The 5,597-nt window shown below is 44.7% G+C and overlaps 1 long non-coding RNA gene across 1 annotated transcript in view; it reads right to left on the bottom strand.

The window, feature by feature from the left end:
• Positions 1-4,300, bottom strand: part of LOC119471260 — a 14,925-nt gene extending 10,625 nt beyond the window's left edge. Inside the window, exon 1 of the long non-coding RNA XR_005200296.1 lies at positions 4,165-4,300. This is a non-coding gene — a long non-coding RNA (uncharacterized LOC119471260). The remainder of the gene's footprint in view (positions 1-4,164) is intronic.
• Between the last annotated feature and the right edge of the window lie 1,297 nt (positions 4,301-5,597).

Raw genomic sequence — 5,597 nt, forward strand, 5'->3', positions numbered from 1 at the left:
AACCTCCGCCTCCTGGGTTCAGGCAATTCTCCTGCCTCAGCCTCCCAAGTAGCTGGGACTACAGGCGCGCACCACCATGCCCAGCTAATTTTTGTATTTTTAGCAGAGACGGGGTTTCACCTTGTTGACCAGGATGGTCTCGATCTCTTGACCTCGTGATCCACCCGCCTCGGCCTCCCAAAGTGCTGGGATTACAGGCTTGAGCCACCGCGCCCGGCCTTCTTTTTTTCTCTTTACTCTTTCAAACCATTCTTTTTTCTGCACTCTTGAGAATACTACAAGTATGCAAAATATAGCAAAATACTGCTTAAAAGCATTCCTCTATTGTAGACTTATCCAAACAGAAACAAAGTATTTCTCCCAAGATAGATTATTTTAGACTAGCTCCATCAGTACAGTATGTGCCAAATTTCTGAAATGGTAAGAATGAACTGACAAGGCCGGGCACGGTGGCTCAAGCCTGTAATCCCAGCACTTTGGGAGGCCGAGGCGGGTGGATCACGAGGTCAAGAGATCGAGACCATCCTGGTCAACATGGTGAAACCCCGTTTCTACTAAAAATACAAAAAATTAGCTGGGCATGGTGGCATGTGCTTGTAATCCCAGCTACTCAGGAGGCTGAGGCAGGAGAACTGCCTGAACCCAGGAGGCGGAGGTTGTGGTGAGCCAAGATCGCGCCATTACACTCCAGCCTGGGTAACATGAGTGAAACTCCGTCTCAAAAAAAAAACAAAAACAAAAACAACAACAACAAAAAGAATGAACTGACAGATTCCCCTCCGCAAATATTTACATACAATTCACTCATTCATTCAACATCTACTTCCAATTATGTGCCAGGTCTACAGGAATTATTCCTAGAAAAAAGTGTTTTATGCCTAAAGAAGAATGGGAAATGCTTAACAGAAAAACTACTTTTACAGCAAAGCTTTTCAGAAATATGAAAATACTCAACTGTTTTAAAATCTCCAAAAAGGAGCTAATCTTTTTCTGACATTGTCATTTTGTTGTTTTACCACTTTCAGTGATTAAACGGCAACATTACTGTGCCTGCCCATAAATACAGCTACCCAGGAGAATGAATGAGCCCAGGAGTTCTGGGCTGCAGCACTATGCTAATCGAGTGTTCATGCTAAGTTCATTGAGCATCAATATGGTAACCTCCTGGGATGAGGGGGAACCATGAGGTTGCCAACAGAGAAGGGCAAAACTCCCAAACTGATCAGTAGTAGTGGGATTACCCTGTGAATAGCCACTGCATTCCAGCCCCGGCAACACAGGAAGAAGCTATCTTTAAAAAAAAAAAAAGGCTGGGCACCGTGGTTCATACCTGTAATCCCAGCACACTGAGAAGCTGAGGCAGGTGGATCCCTTGTGCTTGAGTTCCAGACAAGCCTGGAAAACATGGTGAAACCCCGTCTTTACCAAAAATACAAAAAACTACCCGGGCATGGTAGCATAAGCCTGTGGTGCAAGCTACTTGGGATGCTGGAATAGGAAGATTACCTAAGCCTGGGATGCAGAAGTAGCAATGATCCGAGATCACAGCACTGCACTTGAACCTGGGTGAAACAGACCCCATCTCAAAATGAAACAAAAAAGCAGCACTACTACTATCTATAAAGAAAAAATATATGATAATATACAAAATTTGGTTAGCCGGGCATGGTGGCACCTGCCTGTAATCCCAGCTACTCGGGAAGGTGAGGCAGGAGAATTGCTTGAACCTGTGAGGCAGAGGTTGCAATGAGCCAAGATCTCGCTATTGCACTCCAGCCTGGGCAGTAAGAGCTAAATTCTGATGCAAAAAATTAAAAAAAAAAAAAAAAAAAAAAAAAAAAAACTTGGGGTAATGGATGCACAACTTTGTATATTTACTAAAAATCACTGAATTGTGCATTACAGGTAAATTTGAAATGTCAATATAGTTCATAGTTGCCATTTGTGAGCGGTGGCTCACAAGGGTAATCCCAGCACTTAAGGAGGCTGAGGCAGGCGGATCATATGAGGTCAGGAATCAAGACCAGCCTGGACAACATGGTGAAACCCCGACTCTACTAAAAATACAAAAATTAGCTGGGTGTGGTGGCAGGCACCTATAGACCCAGCTACTTGGGAGGCTGAGGCAGGAGAATCGCTTGAACCCGGGCGGTGGAGGTTGCAGTGAGCAGAGATCTTACCATTGCACTCATGCCTGGGTGTCAGAACAAGACTCAGCACCCTCCCCACCACAACAAAACAAAACAAAACAAAACAAAAACAAACCAGTTAATGCCTGTGGAAATAGGCATTAACACATGATGCCTATAAGACAGTGGGACAATAAAAACGTTTCTTCTTAAAAGCCTTTTGGTACCCTACAAGGAGAAGGGAAAGGAAGGGGTCCTTTTATTTCCTAAAGAACCCACTTTAGCAAACAAAAAACAAAAAAAAGAAACAAAAAGAAAACAACAAAATTACTGGAAAACTGGTTACCCCCAAAGGATGAACTACTTACACCAACAGTTAAATTTACTTTGTTTACAAAAGTCTTTATCATGCATTTTCCCATTTAATCTCCCAAATTACCAGGTGCTCTTTACCAGTTGTGTATTATTTTTACACATGAAGAAGCTAATTTGTTCAAGGGCACACAATATGTGGGTGGACACTCCAAGGTCCCCACTATCCAACGCAAAGGCTGTTTTTGCTCTACCACAATGTCTCTTTCTAGCAATAACACACCAATGAGAAAGAGACTTCTGCAGGATTAGTTTTGATCTTGTTCAAAGTCTATTCAGAATACATTTCTTAAAACTATTAAGAGTCAGGATTGGGCTCTTACATTTCATTAAAAATTCTTAAATAACAAACTATGTCAATTAATACAGATTTAAACGCTTACTAGGTGTTACCTGGATATTGCACCAAGGATTTTACATACGTTTTTCTCAATCCCCAACCTCAATAGCCTATAAGGTGGATACTCCTACAAATTCGTTTTACAGAGAAAGAAAAACCAAAGCTTGAAATAAAAGGAAAAAAAAAAAAAAGAAAAACCAAGGCTTTAAGTTAAATGAATTAGAATAGTATAAGATTTAGTGAAATCATGAGTAACTTATGACCAACTGAATGTCTTTCAAGTCCTCTGAATGTTTTTGGAAATAACCTTAAAAATAAAAATTAAAGTCCATGCTAGTGCAGAGAAGGCAATAAAAAAATATTAAAGTCCAAAGACAATGCGAAATTTGTTTATACACTGCTGCCAACGGCCTAATACATAGTACTTCCCACTAATATAGCAGTATGGTGCAAGACAAGTCCAATCTCTTCCCTTCCCTTGGCTCCACTCTGCCCAGTATCAAAATGGCATTTCCATGGCAATACAAATCCGTATTACATAACTTAAAAATAACCTTCATAGTCCTAGGTCTATTCCGGAAAAACGTATTTTAAAAGCATGATGGAAGACCAAAGAAGAAAGAGAAGGTAACATTTTAATGTGGAGCTTAGTAATCGCCTAGAATGAATGGCGATATACAGTTTACCGCATGCTCCAACGAGCGAAGAAGGACGGCAAAATTCATGACTACCTTAGGCAAGCCAGGACAGTGCTAAAAAGGTAGGTATTAGCTCAATTCCAAGGGGGTGGGGCCAGTTTACTTGGTGGCGGGCTCTAGGTGGCCAAAGAGGAAGGGAAAGATATCCGTTGGTGACCAGCACCTCGCTAAAAAGGGTGGGTGGAGGCTAACTTCAAAGCAGAGCCTGGGACGAGTGTGTCCCAGGCCCGAAAATCCACTGTGGGGCTCCGGTAGGCAAAGGGGCTCAGGGAAAGGCTCCCCAGGGGCAGATCGATCGTTCTGTGGCTAACGTGGAGCCCACAAGGTGCAGAGACGAGTCACTCCGCGGCGGAACGTGGAAGGGAAAGGGAAAGTGGGCGACAATGCAAGACGGAAAGCTCAAGCCGTAGGTCTACCCTCCACGGGCTCCGGCTGGGCCCACTGGTTTTCAAGGCCTAAAGAGAAGCGGAGAAACCAAGCCTCGTGCCGTCCCCTCCCCCACCCGCCCCCCCCCCTTACCTCTACCCCACCCTGGCGCTTTCGCAGCCACCCCGGCTTTTTCTCCTCCACCAGCCGAATCACCCGGTCTTCCGGTTTCCACACGCGTTCAGAGACACAAACTCACCCGCCGCTGAGGAAACGGTACTGCCTTCGCGGCCTTCGGGGATCCAGGTTACGAGTGCGCTCCACTGGTTCGAGGTTTCTGCGCGCCGCTCGCCCGGGAGGCTGAATGCAGAAGCGCCTACTCGCACAGGCCGCAAACACAGCCGCGCTGCGCGGGGAGCTGCTGGAGGTCTTCCTCTTGCCCGGCATGCACTGCGGCCGGAGGCGTGGAGCGCGGAACCATAGAGAAGAACGTATATAGATCGTCTCCGCTGGTGGCTCTGACCAAATCGAGACGGAATAACCATAGAGAAGCAGCGTCTAACCACTACTAGAAAGGCCCGAACTGTAAATTATGACCCACCCTGCCATATTTGATTGGAGCCGACTGAATGTTACGACTACGGGACGCCATCTTGAGGTCAAGATTCCTGCTGGGCACCGCGCGAGGAGTGTTTAGAGGATTTCTCACTTTTCGTAGTTTTTTCGGGGCGTAGAACCTTGCCTTGTGATTCATTGAGGTTCGAGGAACTGATAACTGGTCCCGATCCGCAACCTGAGTGTTAAACTCCAAGGCTGTTACAGTAGCTACTCGAGATCAAGAAATAATTGGCAAAAGCTGTGGAAGCTTTTTGAAAAGTAAAAGCTTATGCGTAGTTGTAGGGCCACAGAGGTGGCTAGAAGATGTTTGAAAAAACGTGAAAAGTCCTGTAATACTAGTTAACACAACTTTGGTCTGTAATCTAAACGTGCTAAAAGATTTTAGCTTAAGTTAATGGAATGAATAAAATTAATCGCAAATGATTGGGTTATTCAGATTTTGGACCTTAGAGCCAATATCTAGTTATACACCTTTGTTTCTCAACTGCTTGCTTCTCGGAAGGCATAAAATGTATTCAGTATAAAGTTACTGCCTCTGAGTGCCTGGTGCTGTGCTAAGTGCTGGAAGCGTGAAGGCAAATGGAAGTGAGATTTGTTCTTGTCCTGCAGGAACTGTTGACAAGGCGAAGTAGATAACAAACCTTGACCACCCTGTATAAAATTGAAACATGCCTACACACTTCCTGCCTGCCTCTCCTACTTAATTTTACTCTAAAGCACTCATAACCATCTATTATAACATATATTTTTGTTATTGATTTTATGGCCTGTCCATGTCTACCCCACTGGAATGTGATGGATTGCCTGTTTTCTGCAAAAACAGGTCCTGGTACATAGCAAGCGCTTTGTTGAGTGAAATAAATGATTACCCGGTGGCTTATGCCTGTAATCCCAGCATTTTGGGAGGCCTAGGTAGATGGAGCAACTGAGGTTAGAAGTGGATCACCTGACCAGCCTGGCCAACAGGGCGAAACCTCATCTCTACTGAAAATCCAAAAATTAGCTGGGCATGGCAGCGGGCGCCTATAATCCCAGCTACTCAGGAGGATGAGGCAGGAGAATCGCTTGAAGCCC

This window comes from Cebus imitator, unplaced genomic scaffold (genome assembly GCF_001604975.1).
Source record: "Cebus imitator isolate Cc_AM_T3 unplaced genomic scaffold, Cebus_imitator-1.0 Scaffold54, whole genome shotgun sequence".
NCBI lineage: Eukaryota > Metazoa > Chordata > Mammalia > Primates > Cebidae > Cebus > Cebus imitator.